The sequence below is a fragment of the Colobus angolensis genome, unplaced genomic scaffold, assembly GCF_000951035.1.
Source record: "Colobus angolensis palliatus isolate OR3802 unplaced genomic scaffold, Cang.pa_1.0 Scaffold388, whole genome shotgun sequence".
NCBI classification, from domain to species: domain Eukaryota; kingdom Metazoa; phylum Chordata; class Mammalia; order Primates; family Cercopithecidae; genus Colobus; species Colobus angolensis.
In genome coordinates, this window is record NW_012117243.1 from 831,585 (window position 1) to 849,698 (window position 18,114).

At 37.6% G+C, this 18,114-nt stretch overlaps 1 pseudogene; it reads left to right on the plus strand.

Annotated features, from left to right (window-relative positions):
• Nucleotides 1-18,114, plus strand: part of LOC105520748 — a 33,902-nt pseudogene that overhangs the window by 3,420 nt on the left and 12,368 nt on the right.

An 18,114-nucleotide genomic window follows, 5' to 3' on the forward strand; every position in this document is an offset into this window, starting at 1 on the left:
GATAGAGGCAGGAGGCAGAGAAATTCTAGGCAGACAGGGACAGGTCCCCGACAAAACCCCACCTTCCAGCTGAAAAGCCTAAAACCTGCAGTTCAAAGTGAGAACTTCTATCCTTGTTTGCCTACTCTGTCCTGATTTGTTCTTTCAACACTTATGAATAGTAAAAAGCATGCACTTTTAAAATGTGCTCAACATGTATTTACATAATAGCCTATAAGACTTCCACTGCCAAGTAAATAATACTGTCAAGTTGCCTTTAAAAGTATTTAATTACCTGCAGTATTTGCAAAGTATGTTGTAATGGATTTACAAGAATAATATCTTTTTATCAACTGAAAGTTGCTTTTTCCAGAACTACCCAAGGCCCTCCCTGCCCCTCATCTTTGCCTATAAAGACTGGAGACTCAGTTGGTAGAGAGAGAGAAGCAGCTTGACTGGAGAGAGGTGACTTGTCTTCAGAGGGACAGCTGGACTTCAGAGGAAAGATGGCTTAACTTTGGAGAATGGCTTGACTATAGGAAAGAGCTGGCCAGAGACAGCCAGACTGCAAGGGAAGATTACCTGCCCATCCCATCCCCTCTCCAGCTTCCCACTCCACCAAGAGCCTTTTTCCATCACTTAATAAAATTCTCCACCTTCACCACCCTTCAAGTGTCTGGGCAACCTCATTCTTCTCGGATCCTGGACAAGAGCTTGAGGCCCACCGAGTGCAGGTGCCCAAAAAGGGCTGGCACACTGGTCCTTTGCCCTTGCCAGCAAAGGGGAGTTGCCCCACGCTATGAGGCAAGGGGCCCACTGAGCTGATAATACACTGCTGTCCCTGGATGGCGGAGCTAAGAGAGCACCATAGCATGCCTCTGGGGCTTCGGAGGTCACAGGCATCCCCACCTGGGCACCACCGTGGGGCTCTCATGGAGCCTGCTCCTGCCGGCACCCTAAGTGGCCAGCCAGATCCCACACTTGCTCACTCACATGCTCTCTCCCACAAGGGGTTGAGCATCAAGGGTCGACTAAACAGGGCACCCCATTCTCAAGACCATTGAAAGGATTGAGAAAAATCCTGCATCAACCAGAGGGAGGAAGTTGTGTGACTGGAGACCAGGTGCCTGGACCACAGATAGCTTCTGGAACCATGGAGAACTGTGGGGTGGGCTAGAAGGTGAGACAGAGGTGTAGGGTGCCATAGCCACTGGTGAATGTATCCCTGAGCAGAGAGAAAAGGGAAGAAATCAGACTTACACCTTCTCCCTGCCTTCCAGCCTCCAGCCAGTACTCTCCATGCCCTAAAAGAGCCAGAAACTAGTTGGTAAGAGAGATTAGGGCCGTAGTTTGTGGGGGTCCGATCCCTGTGATACAGTGGAAGAATAGGAACAGCCCAGGAGAGGGTTGAAACATTGGCTGCAGTTCACCAAAGCATAATCTTCCCACAATCAACAGCCCCGTCACCCCACCTTGCAGGGGCTCTCTTCTTTGTTTACTTGTTTTCATGTATAAGATGCTCTTCATGGGTACGATGTCAGCATGATATTGCCATCTCACTTTAAAAGTTTCATTTTCACAGAAGTGAAACCATTGAAGACCATTCTATCTAGATGGGTGGTTTATTTCAATGCCAACTTAAAATTATTTTCATAAATATATATATATGTATTTGAAATCAGGGAAGAAAAGGAACAAATTTGAGAAGAAAGTGGAGTGCTAACACAAACCAGAAATCCATTACAACATACTTTGCAAATACTGTAGGTAATTAAAGACTTTTAAGGGCAACTACAGTATTATTTACTTGACAGTGGAACTCTTACAGGCTATTATGTAAATACACATTGAGCACATTTTAAAAGTGCATGCTATTTACTATTCATAAGTATTGTTAATATGTATTTCATTTAACCCTAAGCAGCCATTTCAGTCTCTTGTGTGAATTTACATTTATGAATGTTTTTATAAAATGCATACTATTCACCCAATAGGCAACTCTGCCATAAGAAACGCTAGAGCTGATTGCCAATTTAACTTCACATGAGTTTCCATGCAATTGTTGCTTAGGTCTGCCCGCGTGCTTGGGCATCCATAAATAGTCCTTCTCTTCAGAATCCTGCAAATCAAGACCCATGAGCTGTTCAAATGAAGGGATTTTCTAGTCTGTTTTGGTGGTTCTGGGGATTTTAGTATCACATAAAAAGAGGCCAGGGTATGTTTCATCTTAGAAAATAAAATAAAGATTTCAGCACTGAAGATGGCAGTCTATAAAGTATATATGTGTAATCACCTTGTTTAGTCTGTGAACTGAAGCCCACAACTACAAAATAAAGATGAGCAAGCTCCAGACTAAGATACCTAAAATGTAAATTTTCTTCCTCCCTCCTTCTTCTTCCCCTCCTCCCTCCCTTTCTTCTTTCCCTCCTCCTTTCCTTTCTCCCTCTCTTCCTCCCTCCTTCTCCTTCCCTTTCCTTTCCCTTCCCTTTCCCTTCCCCTTCCTTCCTTCCTTCCTCTCTCCCTCCCTCCCTCCCTCTATAACAGGATATAATCTTTCCTGCCCCAGTCATTTTAATTGGAACACCAATGACTCCAGCACCAAGACACATAGACTATATGCAGAATTTACGAAGAGAATAAGGATTCCCTGCCAATGCACATACCATATGCAGAATTCACAAATGGAATTTGTTCTGTGACTTTTGTATCCCTCTGCCAGATCAAAGACATAAACAGGAATCAGAAAAAAATATTAAAGGCACAGACTAGTGATAATGTTTCTTTAGAGAGAGTCTCTCTAGGTTGAAAGTCGCCACCCCTTCTTTTGGAGGAGGAGTGGATTGGAATGCCACTGTCTAACCTAAAGCATAAAGGGAAACACTGAAAGCTTTGAAATTTGTTCATATGGGAGAAAAAGACTTGGTGCTGGCCTTATGACTAATAAAGCAAGCATAGATTGAGGAATTGAGGACTGAGGTCTAATTATCATCCAGGAAACCTAAAGGCAGGAGAAAGGCTACTGAGCTTCTTTGGTGGTATATCCAGAAGACTTTTGCTGTGCTGAGATGTCCTGCAGTCCAAAGAGAGTAGGTGTCAGGCTGTTTTGGGTCCTACTTGAGAGTCTGGAGGTATAAATTTTGATGCCAAGGAGCCAAAAGAGGACATAAAAGCAGCCACCAGACTGCAACTGTATCTGGTCAAGGTTAAGGACAAAAGAGACCTCTAGTAGAGAGAGCCACTGAGGAGGCCATGGCTGCATCTCATGGAAGAGTCAATCTTAATCATTCCAGGTCTAGGGAGCTAGAAGTCACCCTGCTGAGTAAAAACTGATTCTCTCACCTCTCTTCCCTTTCCTCCTTATTTTATTTATTTATTTATTTATTTATTTATTTATTTATTTGACACTGGCAGAAATTCAATAGTAGCTAGTGATATGTAGAGAATATAAGAGAGCAAAATATGTTAAATAGAAGCTTAAGTTATTTGTGGTAGACTGTAAAATTGGCCACATATCTTTCCCCTGTTTAAATATATGCTCTTGTAACTCAATATTACAAATCCTTTGATCAAAAAGTGCAGTTTGTTTCTCCACACCTTGAATCTAGGTTGGCTGATTGACTTGGTCAGCTCTAGAAGGTGTTTAAAGTGTTTGCTCATTTGGGGCTTGCCCTTTCTTGCTGTGAACCCCTGTGATCTTCACCCTGTGAATGAGCCTGCACCAGCTTGTTGGATGATGAGAAATTTGTATCACAGTGTCCCAGAGAATTGCCAGTCAGTAACTGGATATGTAAATGAGCTCAGCTGAGTCAAGTAAAGGAACCACACTGCTGAGACCAGCCCAAATTGCAGATCCAAAGAACTGTGAACAAATAATGGTAATTGTTTTAAATCACTAGGTTTTGGGCAAGTTTGTTACGTGGCAGGATGTAACAGAGAGAGCCTCTCACTCAGGCAGATTTTCAGTCTAAAGAAGGACTGAACTGCAGAGAGGGGAGAATTTCAAAATGTCTGTGAATTTAAATATTTGAATTTCTGAACTGAGACTGTGTTTACAATTTAATGTGACTGTAGGAGCATCTAATACTGGAGAATCATTGGCCACCATGAGTTTTCATTTATGGACAGGACAGGATCACTTCCAGTGAATAACATTTAAAGACATGATAAAACATAAACTCAAAATTGCATTTTGATCAAAATCCGTGGGTAAATACTGTTTAGCACATTGACAACAATTTCATAAACATGTTTTACATGCCCAGTATAACATATCCAGCACGGCCTCAGAAAAAAAGCATTCACTCTAGAAAAAGAGTTGATGGCAGGACCATAACATCTAATTTCCATTTACTGAGGGTGCTTGCCGAAAAAAGAAATTCCCTGGACAACGACCCTTGCAAACATGCTATAACCTACTCTCTGGTATAGCAGGAGTGCAGTACTGCTGGAGTGCAGTGATGCAATCATGGCTCAAACTAGCCTCCTACCTGAGCCTTACAAGTAGCTGGGACCACAGGTGTGCCCTACCATGCCCAGCTAATTTTTTATTTTTATTTTTTGTAGATATGGCATTTCCCTATGTTACCCAGGCTGGTCTCAAACTCCTGGGCTCAAGTGATCTTCCTGTCTCAGCCTTCCAAAGTGCTCGGATTAGAGGTGTGAGCTACCACTCCTGGCTTTTTACTAGTGGAAAGATAATGGCAAGACCTTGTATGCCAAATGCTTTTAGCAGGAAATACCTGATTTACCCAGGCTACTTGTTGTACATAAACCTGGAATTTATGGATTTTTGAGGAAATGATTCATTAGATAATTAGTGGAGTAAAAAAATATCATGCTTTATGCCTGAAATGGCTCCCACTATGTAACAAACATGCTACATGCATTGTGAAAACTCACAAGCTAGGGTTGACCAGATTGCTCCTTATGTGAGAGAAGAAGGGCTTTGGGGAGCTGAGGTAATGGTGTTAGACTTCTCTCAGGGAAGCAAGCTTTGCCCATGTATTGCAATTGCTTGTACTCTGAATTACTAGGAAAGTTTGATAGTGGGTAAGAGCTATGACTCATGAGAGTCTGCCTTGACAATTTGATCCTTTTTGTTTTTTCGTCTTCTATTTGGCATCTCCTGGGTCCTCAAGGACCTCGAAAACTTCAGATTCAGAAGTAGATTGTCATGCAGTCTTGGGAAAGCCACTTAACTTCCACATTTAATGATATTTATTATGTTATTAATCAAATCGGTAAATCACATAACCTCAAAGGGATAATGTGAGCATTGACAGGACAAAGAATGAGAAATACTTTTAAAAATTATAAACCAAAATACAAATGTAAGTAGTCAAAAGTTGCTACAGAAATCTAGATGTAATATGGATCAAATAACTACTCAGTGTCAGCATTTTGTCATCACTGTGTACAATTACCATATTTATGTCCCTTGAGAGCTTGTTCATCTTAATTCTGATCGATTTTTGTCTTTTCCAGTACCTAGTAAGCACCAGTTCTTTTACATTAAAGGAGCTCTTCATATTATCCAACTTATTTCCTTCAATTTCACCTGGAGCACACATTTTAAAAGTTTTCCACATAAAGTAATTTATGTGACATTCAGAACTTCAGGAAGTTCAGTAACTTCATTATTCATTTACCATTTACCACATGGACTCAAATGTTTTTCAAAGATACTGGAAATTTTAAATAGACTGAATAATATTGATATTAAACCTTCATAGTTTATTTTCTGGGTACTTGATAATAAGAACTTTTATCAAAGCTTTTAATGCAACTATTAAATTAAGCCATATGGAATTGTCACTTTTATACGTCAACAATGTACAAATATTAGAAATTTTGTATGCTCCAGTCTAATAGCCACAATGTATAACAATGCATAGGTTGACCAACACCAGAAAGAGTAGAAAAGAAAAAGAAATAAGTGAAATTTGGCAGACACTGTCGATCTGTTGACTGGTAACCCAACACTTTCCCAGTACTTCTTTACCTCCTCTCTCCTACAGTTCTTACAGACTTTTGAAAATAAATTTTATCTTTCCAGCCTTTGTCAAGTATAGTCATATGACATTTTCCTGACATATACAACATAAGCTGGGATCTGCAGATGAACATTTGCTCTCATAATGAAAGGGGTGGATGAGGCTAGCACCACGCTGTCCCTTCTCTCTTCTTCTTGTCTTAGGTATGGTGCTGTAGCTGTCAGCTGGCTAAAAGGTTAAACATGCTGATCAGAAGGACAGGAAGAAGCTGGGTCCACGATCACATCATGGAGCCATCACACCATTGCTGGGCTTCCTAACTCCAGACTTTTATTATGTGAAGACAAAAAAAAACCACCTTGCATTTACATAAGCCATGACTAGCTGGGGTTTATGTAACTTTCAGCTGGAAAGAAAATTTTCTAATTGATACAGTAGGAAATATGAACATGTATCTGTACACCCATATCTCAAGGAATTATCACACCTGAGTAGTAAGAGGTTCAGTTACAAAATCCTATTAATGAGAAGAAAACTGCTGATTTTATTAGAATCAGTCTTTATTAGAATCTTCATTAAATACATTAACAGTCTTAATTAGAATCTTCATTAAGTACATTACATTTCTCGGCTTAGTGACTATAGAAAGCACAATTTGACTTTTAAAAAATGATACTTCAGCCATAACAATGCCAAACATTTGTCCTTCTGAAGATTACTATTAGGTTAGGTCTTACAAAGTAGCTGCTAGCCACCTGGTTTTGACCAATATAGATGACAATTTAGTACGGTTCAACATATTATATACGGCTGTTGCTACAGGAGTAATAACTTTCTGAGATTTGGCAGCAGCTGTCTGGATCCTGGAAAATACTCTGGGAATAACATTTTAACATTTTATTTATTTATTTATTTATTAAATAAAGTAAAAATTGAAGTCGGCTTGTTTTTATGAAATTTTCTTCTTTTATATGAAAGGAAAGTTTGGCAAAACATTAATTATGGTTTGGGATCTCACAGCAGTCAATATAGTGTACAAAAACATGTACAACACAAAACCTCAATTTATTATGAATTTAAATCTGGTCATTGAAAATGGGTTTGTGTGTCTAAATACACACACACACAGACATACATATATATCACATACATCTTATAAAGAATCTTTCTAGAACAAGTTAATTTTCAGGCATAATTAGAATTTGTTCAAAAACAAGAACTTATAAACCAAATTTTCTAAGCCTATTAAATGCCAGCAGTAGTGACAATATCATCATAAGACACTTAGAAGCATTTTAGTGGTTACCTATTAATTTGTATTAGAATATAATAAATATTATTCAAGTGTTTTTTGACAATATACTCAGTTTTAAAAGCTGTCTGGAGTGTCAAAAATAGTATATTTTATGTGAGTTCTATATAAATTTTCATTGAATTCAAACTTTTAAATAAATCTTCCAATATCTAATGCATCATATTATCAAAGCACAAAAAACCATTATATGATTATAAGAAAACCTCAGAACTCACTGTCTTCAAATTTAATGGACTCCCAATGCTTTTTTCCCCTGCAAAGACTGTTTTTAAGACATTTCACAGTATTTTATACATTATAAATGGATTCCATTCTTGGCTTAGTAATTCACCTAATGGACAATGGATACAAAAAAGCTGTAACTCCAGGGACATTAAATTGGTTCTTAACTCTGAAAATTACAGCTTTTACAAAAAGAAGAAAATACTAAAAACATGTCTAATGCAACACTGCATCTAATTTTCCACTACTTCCAGATTGTGTCTAAAAGCTCCTAAACTTCTTAATGACACAATATGTTAAAATTGCGTTCCTTTATATTTAGATCCCAGAAAGATCTCACCCATTTTATAACCCTAAGGAGGGCTTATGAGCAAGGAGAGCGTGTGCATGTACGTGTGTGTATGTGTGTGTGTGTGTGTGTTGGGAGGCAGAGGGAGGAACAAGTGGAAGGTGCTACTTCTATCCCAAGAGACTGTGAATTCTCATACTGAGGTAGGAAACTAGCACCCTGTGTGGCATCCTTCTTCACTCACCACGGTGATTACAAATCCACATTTCCATTTTAAGCACTGATCAATGGTATTTCAGTAAGGAAACAGAAAAAAAAAATTGCTTTCAAGACATACCTAGTATGTCTTAAGCCTTAAGACCAGCCTTTAATTTGATAATACCATTATTCAGATTTGTTTCCATTCCAAGAACATGAGCAATTCTCCCTGAAGCCAAACAATACGTTCAAGCAGAGTAGAAAAATTATTCCACTGAACTGTAAATACAAAATGCTTCACATTTTGTCAATTCACGTGTGACTATAGTAAAATATGACCAGTGTCTGAATGCAAACAGCCCGTGAATCGGCACAGATTCTAATAATACTTATCTTGTAGTCAGTTATTTTATGAGCTATTCTAATTTCAAAGACAACTGTTTCCCACTCCCCTTCACCTCTCCTTTCTCCTAAAGAAATAAATGGTTCAGAATACTATCACTGTAACATAAGTCCCTCCATTTAATCCTTTTACCTTTTCCCCTACCTTGAGATTAGTAACTTTCTTCCTCCAAGTAATTATTTTCTTGAGATTTCTCCCACATCTTTGCAAATAGCTAACATAAGCACAGCACGCAGAGATGCCCGACTGATCACTTGGGTGTTTTACTTTACTTCGGTTATTTGTGTTTGAGAAAATAATATTTCATTCTAGTTTTCACTCATCTCTTTTTAAAATACTGATAAATCTATGAGAAAGTTTGTACATCTTTCAGAGAATTTGTGTTTCTTTCAAATCAGCACCCTTTGACCATTTAAGTCAATAAAAGCTTCCCTTTTCCTAACAACTTTTATTATTCTAAATTGACTTATTATAACAGAAACTTACCTAGACTGGACCTTTTGGCTGTGTGGACTTGAGCACTTCATCTTTCTTGTAATACATTGATAATGTGCTGGTTTTTTATGCTATAGAAAAAAATATATTGCCAGCTTTAATTCTCAACTTCTCTCTTAATTTGCACCTGGTTCTTTCCTTAAAGGCTGCATGTTACCCTCTAGTCCTCAAGGAGAGCACTTGATTTTCTTGAGAAATTACATATTTCTGCTAGAAGCTTAGTTACCCTGTTCCTCTCTTGATTTGGTCTGTGAGATTTATCACAAATGAATTTTTCCATTTTGTTCCTTAAAACGTCTTGGATATGTTTCATAATCAATGGCACATACTGCACCTCCATATTAAGCGAGGTAACCACAGTAAACATTTCCCATCATTTTTACAAACATTATTTAGTGAAAACAGGTCTTACTTTCTCCACATTCTCATGCCCTTTGTTCCGTCCCTCCATTACCTATTATCTGTCATCTCCCAGAATTCTCTTGAATCTAAACATCTGAAATAATTTCACTGTCTCTCACCACCATCCAACATTTTCACAAAAATCCTGTGAATCCTAACTCCTAAATATCTCTAAAATCTGTTCCAAGTTTTCCCTCTTCCCTATAATTTAATGCACCCATAATGATAATTAATATCGATTACAAAGCTGCAGTGCATTAATGTTGTTTCATCTTACTTTATTTTATTGTGTCAAGTCATTCTTACAGTAGCTACTGGCACTCCTCTCCTCTACAGCTAGCTAATTGTTTGAGGTCCCCAAATGAAGGGAGTAATTAATGTTTGAACCTAAGCAGACTGATTTCAGAGCCCATGCAACAGTGTTCTAGTTTAGACTATTCCAAGATGCTCCAAAGTGCGCTTCCAACCTCTAGTTTCAGCGTCATCCCTTTTCTCCTCCACAGAGCCACTGAACTGACTTTCTGAAACATGGCTCTGAAAAATCATCCCTCTGCTAAAAAAAACTTCAGCCGCTTCCTGTTCTCTACAGGGCAATGCCCACTCTTCTCAGTGAGCATAAAAAGCCTTCTGCAGTCGCACCCAACCTCTCCCACATGTTCTACTCCAACAACACCTGCTGCTCCATCTACTGAAAGATCACCATTCCTTGGAGTCATGCCCTTGCATGTCTTTCTGCCCAGAGTCATGCTCTGCCTGTAGTGCTCTTCTCTGAACTCACTGCCTGGAGTGCTTCTGCTCAGCATGTGCACTGCTTGTGCACACCTGGTCATGAGCATCGCCTCTTTGATGAAGACTTCCTGAAATGAATTGGCACAAATCACTCTTCCTTCCACTGGGTTGCCTGAGACTTCTGTTCACAACTCTATTAACACACATGGATTTCTTTCCCTGATGGTGAACATGTCAAGGAACAGCTTTAAGTTCTTTAAGATCTTTTCTGTCTCTCTAGTCCTTCCTACGTAATGTGGTTAGTTAATAAATGTTCATCAAATAATGACCAAATCCTTCTCCCCTACCCCTTACCTTTCTAATATTATTTTTCCTTAAATAAAATTCGTATGCTTGAAGATATTACCCAGGGACCTCTAATAGAAATACTAACTTTTAGACAGAATTTACACCTTGAGGGATATTTAATAAATTCTTTCCTTGAGACACTCTTGGTTCCTCTCACTGAGATGTCTGATAATATTTCAGTTACCAACACTGCAGCACGGTGTTCTCAAAGTGTGCCCTGGGAACCACTGGGGCCCCTGATACCTGGAGGTCTGTGAAGTCACAACTATTTTTGTGGTGATACTAGAAACTTATTTGCCTTTGCACTCTTGTTCTCTCATGAGTACAACGGAATTGTCTAAAAGGCTACCTGACATGTTCTGATGTTCTCAATCCGCTGGCTAATTAATGTGTGCTTGTATATGTTTATGTTTTAAAAGTTTCTCAGTTTTTATTTCCAATACAGTAAATATTAACAGCCATTTTCTACACAAAGAAAAGCTCTTTGGGTGCTTAAAAATAATTTGATAATATAATAGGGTCCTAAGACCAAAAGTTTGAGAACCATGTCTCCAGTAGTATGCTAGAGAAAATTCTGGTGTGCTAAAAATGACATATAGGGTAGAATCACAATTTTAAAGTTTTCATGTGTATTTTTATTGTATATTATTCATCTTGCAATGCATCCTGAAATTTTTATTTTATTATATTTGAACAATCTTGCCCAAAATCTACTTTCTGCAAAGCAATGTTGATTGTGACCCAGAATGGTGTGCTTTTATAGGGGATTATAAACTGCTTGATGATTAGTTCCAGTATCTACCCAGGTATCAAAGTGAAATTGACTTCTCTATAAATATAAGATTTGTGCATTGTAAAAAGTAAGGATGTATACAAATTTTGTTTCTTCAAACTCCTAGAGAACTCAGTAATACTGTCTCATTGTTCTTTCTTTTATTTATTATACCGATTTCTGAATCAGTCTCTGAAATATTTAATCTGTTTTTTAATGCAACAGAGAAAAAATTAAAATTTCTAAAGTTTTTTTCATTTAGTCTAAATCTATAAACCTTTTTCAAGGTTACACCCTTTTCAACTAGCTCCCTTGCATTCTATAATTATGTACATTTTAAAATGAATTATCCTGTCCTTGTATTCTTATATTTTCTTAAATGTAGTAACAAGAATATGTGAGAAAAGTCTATTCTAGGATAAGCCTTTCTGCCTTCTTTCTAATAATCCAGATTTAACATTTATGATTTTTCTTATGTAATTTCTTCTTTCACTAAGGCATACACAAAAAGAAGTGCTAAGAAATTTCTACTTATTTTGACTTCCTAAAAATATCATGCATATATTCATCTTGGCTAATCCTTCTGTATGAAGGTTTCAAATAGATTGTGTTATAACATTTTCACTCGAATAAAAATCCTTTATGAGTTTTTACTGAGATATTAAACTTACATGGGATTTCAAATGCTTATGAGGGAGTGTTTGTTACTTCTCAAGGTGATGCACTATAAAACAGCCTACCTCAAGAGATGATGTGATGAAATTCAACAAAAATAATAAATAATTAGGAAACTTAACTGTTAATCTACTGAAATGTCATGGAGCCTTCAAAAAACTGCATTGATTCCAGCAAAAAAAGTAACAAAACGAATTTCCTCCAACCATTATCACTCTCATGAACACATCTAACTTTTGAAGATGTAGCTGGATAAGGTAGAAAAAAAAAATCTAAAAATCTGATCATGAAACCACATTGAAATAAATTTTGTCAAGTCGGAAGCTTCCAGGATTACAGGTAATTCTCGAGCTCATTGCCATGATAGACTCTTTCACACGTAGCTGCCCTTTAGGGCTCTGCAGGACCCCACATAGACACCCCGTTGTTTCTCACATTTTCTTGTAATTTGAAGAGATAAATGGTGCCAGCTGGCTCCTGTTTGACTCAAGGAAACGTGATATTCAGCTCCTCAAAAACTTAGTACACACCTTAGAAAACTTGCCAGAAAGAATGAAGAGCAACTGCAGAGAGAAAAAGTCTAGAGGAAGAAATACCTGAATCAAGTCACTGGAATAGCACTCTTTGGGAATTTAATATGCAGATAAGCAGTAATACTTATAAATCACTGGGGAACCGTATGGGGTTGGACTAAAGCTCAATACACAAATACGAAAAAACAAATATCTAACATATTTGGAAAAAAATTTACATCAATTTTACTTGGTTAAATCACTCTCATTTTCTCAGTTGCATAGATCCATTGGGAAAAGAAGGTGGCAGAGTGCTATAATTAAAATAAATCTTTAAATGGCTTTTCCTGTAGTAAAATTTATGTTGAAATAAATGAGAATACGTGCCGTTGAATGCCAACAAATAAATAAATGATACTTTTTGAGTGTTTAATGTGTGTCAAGCACTCTTGCAGGGAATTCACATGGAGTAACTAATTTAAATCTCACAAATACCCAATGCTATGGGTAACTATCATTATCTCCACTTCATAAATGAAATGAAGAAACTGAGGCAGACAGAGTTTTAGTCCTTTTCCAGAAAGCACATGTAACCAGTGGTAGTGCTGGAATTTGAACTCAGGAAGTCTTGCTCTGGGGATTACACCCTTGCTCACTTCCTATTGCCTTGAGACCATGTGTAATGCCAAGGTGAAACTGCTTTGCCACTCTCTCATGATGTGTTTTATATTCTGTAACTGTATATGTTCAAATACTTACTACTTGTAGGTATTCTTTATTGTTCTCATTTTTACCACTCTGATCCTCTTCCTCCCTATCTTGAACATATCAAGGGACCAAGCCTTGTAACAAATTCCATAGGAAATTCAAAGGCTAACTTGTACATAGCTGGTGTCTAGGAAAACATTTTTAAGTGATTACATCACGAATTTGTCATCTGTACCATAAAACAAGTTTGCTGTCATGTCCTCATTTGTGTGGTAGTTGGTAATTTTTTAAATGAATATTTAAAAAGTAAAGCTGACTTTTTTCTAATTATAAAAGTATTGCATGATTACTGTAAAACTCATAGAAAACACTGAAGTGGAAGGAAAAAAATCCTAACCTGAAAAGTCAACCACTATTAGCATTTGGTCTGTCTCCACAAAAAAACTTCTAAGAATCAGTACTGTTCAACAGCAGGATTAGGAGTGAGCTTGATATTACCAGAAGCAGACCCTTGGAAGAGAGGGAGACCACTTAGCTCAATTGATAGGTTACATAATGTCAGTGGAGTACTCTGTGACATTGGATCTTTGGGGGAAAAAATGTCCTGATTTGTAGTTCTGGCCAATTTCCATGGTGTAAATACTACCCCCGTGGCCAATATCAAGCTATCAACATGCCACTGAATGTGGAGCCGGGATAGGTGAACACAAAAGCTCTTGCAATCTAGTACCAAGTCAGACCCAGGACCCAGTACAACACTGATAGTGTTCTCTAAAGTTCTTTTTAACTCTCACGGTCTTGTATTCTTTTAGCCAAAATGTGACTTTCCCTTCTTTGTTATGAAGTTATTTTTCTTCTTCCCTTGCCAGGACCCAGCATTGGCCTCCCAAACTGGTTCACAAACATATACCTGGCCCTCTTTCTATTTATCCTTTACAAGAAAACTGGAGAATCTTTTAAAAACACAAATCTGAATGTGCCCTTTTCTCTGCTTGAACAAATTCAGTGGCTTCCGTGGTAGGCTGAATACCAGCCCCTCCATTATGTCCATGTCCTAATCATCAGAAAATAAATGCTACCTTATATGACAAAAGAGACTGCAAACGTGATTAATTAGGATCTTCGGATGGGTAAATTATCACGGATCATATGGATGGGCCTGATAAGAGTCAAAATGGTCCTTATAAAAACGAGACAGGAGAGTTCAGGGTCAAAGCAGGAAGTGCTGTGACGACAGAAGCAGAGACTGTGGTGATGCACTTTGAAGACAGAGAATGAGGCACAAGTCAAAAGATACAGGTGGCCACTAGACGCTGAAAAAGGGAGGAAACAGGTCCTTTCCTCAGTGCCTTGAGAAGAACCAGCTTTGCCGACACTTTGACATTAACCCCAGTGAAGCTGGTCTTAGACTTCTGACTTCCACAACTCTAATCAGAGAATATGTTTGTGCTGTTTTAAGTCACTAAGTTTGTGGTAATTTTTTTACAGCAGCAATAGAAAACTAATACAGTATCCCTTCCTATAAAGACAAAACCCCTTCCAGTAGTCTATGTCCCCTCTATGGTCTCAGCTCTGTCTATTCTGTCAACTCATATCACTTGTTCTCTTGTTTTTTCTATTCCATTCCCACTGGTTTTCTTTCAATCCACTATATTTTCCATGCTTTGGCTGTTACTTCTGCCTGGAATGCTCTTTTCTCTGATTTTTTTCTAGTTAATAGTTAATTCCTAATTATATATCAATTGAAGCATAACTTCCTTAGAAAGGAATACACACACACACACACACACACACACACACACACAGACACACACATATACATACATACTCATATATATTTATGTATGTATGAATATCAATATACATATTTATATATTGTGTATATATGCATTTATATAAATATAAATTTATAAATGTATGCATACACAATATATACACATATATGTATATTTAGATATATGACACACACAGAAGAGCATCTCTCTTCTTCCTTGAATTTATAGTAATTGAAATTTTTACATGTATTTGTATGATTTTTAATTGCCTTTCTCCAGCACCGGGTAGCGTCTATGCTAGTTTTAACTTACTTGTGTATCCCAGGGGCCTGATACATACGAGGTATTAAATAAATATTTGGTATGTGACTCAGTACTTCCCAGCTCATTCCTCTCTATGTGTTCAATACACTGTTTGTTCTATAGTCATGCATCCAACCAACATTTACCAAGAGTCAACTTTACACAAAGTTCTGATCTTATACATTCATGTAATTTCTAATAAAAAAGACATAGTAATAACAGCTAATCTCTATTGAGAATTTACTGTATCAAGTACTGTAATAAATATTTTAAGTATGGAAGCTTATCTTACCCTCACAAGATGAGTATATTATAATTAAATTTTCAGGTACGAAAAAATAGGCCCTCAAACATTTATGTACTTTTCAATAGACCACGTGATGAGAACCAGATTTTAGTATGTAGGTTTGACTGACAAAACTTTCATTTCTTAGCACAATATTATTGTTCTTTTGAAGTGCCATACTTGTTTTTAAGAATGTTTTATATATCTGTGTGTATTAGTGTGTTATGTATTAGCCCATTTTCATTCTGTTTTTGCTTTTATTTTCATGTGGTATTGTTTTTTTAAGAACAATCCATATTGCTGGAATACATTGATTCTAACTGTTGCCATGTTTTATTCAACAATATTTATTTATTACAACTTTATAATGTCAGAAAGGCCTAATTCTTTTCCAATAGCCATTCTTTCTTCTTCCTTTAATAGTGATGGGCAGCTGAGCACATGGCCATTTAGTTAGAAACTTCACTTTCCAGCATCTGTTGAAGCTAGGTGTGGCCACGTGACTTATGATCTGAATAATGAGATATGAGTGTTAGACAGGTGTCAGACTTCTAGGTGTACTCTTAAATATAAGTGGTATGCCCTCCATTTTTTCTTTCCCCTCCTCCCACTAGCTGCAGCCAGAGCAATCATTTTAGACTGCGAGGCAGAATAAGTGCTAAGTCGGTAGCGAATCAGAATAGAGGGAATATTAGCCACAGAAACCATGCAGCTGCCATATTAGCCTTGGCTCATATGAGAGATCTGAGAGAAACTCAGATCTCTGTTACATGGAGATCTATACATCTCTGTCTTGTTTAAGGCACTGTAATTCTGGCTTTTCTTAGAACAGTCGCACTGTATTCAAATCAAGATATTTATCCATTCCTCTGGCGAAAGACATTGAGTTTCCTCTAACTCTCTCCACCACAGTAACAATACTCAAATGATATCTTTATACATTCCCCTTGTGGAGCTGTATGAGATGTCTTCTAAGCTAGGGACTTGAGAGTAGGAGTTATGGGTCATAGCTTATAAGAATATTTAATTTGACCAAAAACTGCTAGATTGCTTTGCAGAAAGAGATTTTGTTCTTATTCATTAATGTATGCATCCTCCCTCTGAAATGTTTCTTAAACTCAACTCTTTTTTTTTTTTTTTTTTGAGACAGAGTCTCGCTTTGTTGCCCAGGCTGGAGTGTGGTGGCATGATCTTGGCTCACTGCAACCTCCACTTCCTGGGTTCAAGTGATTCTTCTACCTCAGCCTCCCAAGTAGCTAGGATTGCAGGTGCCTGCCACCACACCCAACTAATTTTTGTATTTTTAGTAGACATACGGTTTCACCATGTTGACCGGGTTGGTCTCAAACTCCTGACCTCAAGTGATCTGCCTGCCTTGGCCTTCCAAAGTGCTGAGATTGGTGAGTCACCACGCCCAACCTAAACTCAACTCTTATAATGTACAGCTTTAGTGATTCTAATCCTAACTTGGTTTAAATATAAATTCTTTCAAGGGGTAACAAAAGAAGATGGAGTAAAATTAGGGAAAACACAAGGAGAAGTGAAAATTTTCCAAACTCATTAGATCAGAAGTGAAATATTCTGCAGTAGCCTGGACTTCAGGCTTGCATCTTATAATGAAAAAATATATACTATGCTATTTATGGGTAAGAACAAATTAATTCTATAATTCTTCATAATTTAATCACTTGACTTCATGCTGAGAGGCTAATATGTCTTTGATAGTCTTGGATTGTTAAAAACGAATGCCCAATCTCTACCACAAAGACTTAACTCTAGGAAGAAGCATCATGGCCTAATCATCTGTGACCTTGGGGTCACACTGATTTGGGGTCTTGGCTTTGCCACCAGGTGGATGCAAGAACCTAGACAAGTCCCTCACCATCATTAGTCTTTGTTTCTCTCCTCATCTGTAAGAGACAGACCCAAAAGATCTCTAAGTATATTTGTATGCATACTTCACATGAAAAAAAACAAAAAACAAAAAAACAAAATGACATAAGTGTTCACCAAATTCCAAATGCTGTGATAAGCGTTGCCTACACAAGATTAATGTGATGTAGCTTCTCCCCTAAATGGGCTTATCACCTAGGGATTAATGTAAGCAAATGAACATATAACTTATAACTCAATACGGCACTGTGACAGATGCCTCTGGTGCACTTCTTAAATTCCTCTGGCTCACCTCTGATTCTAGGCAGGGCAAATGGTTCTGTATGAACCTATTAGTGAACCTACACACTATAGAGTGTGTAGACTATCGTGTCTCATGTTACTGTGCACCACATATTACCCACTGCAGAGAAACCACAAACCAGTCAGGTGGGTGGGATAACTCACTGTCTAGAGTCATTATACATAATATCATCTTAAAGTAAGGGTCCTATTTTATGCCAAGAAAGTGAGATATTGGACACACGATCAGAGGGTCTACTAGTCCTGCTCTATATTACATTATCAGAAGCAGTTAATCTATAATAAAACAATGACTAAACTTCCGACTTGAGGGAAATAGCGTGGAGTGTTATCTCTGTCTTCCAGATGCCATGTAGCACCAGGTTAATGGCCAACATCCAGCACTCTGGTTTCCAAGCTAGACTACATGAATCCAGAAATCAAGAGGTAGATGTCACCTATCTCACCATTGCTCTCAGTGATCCACTAAGGAATCAGTGTTTCCTATTCCCAAACCTTAGGACCTTTTCAATTT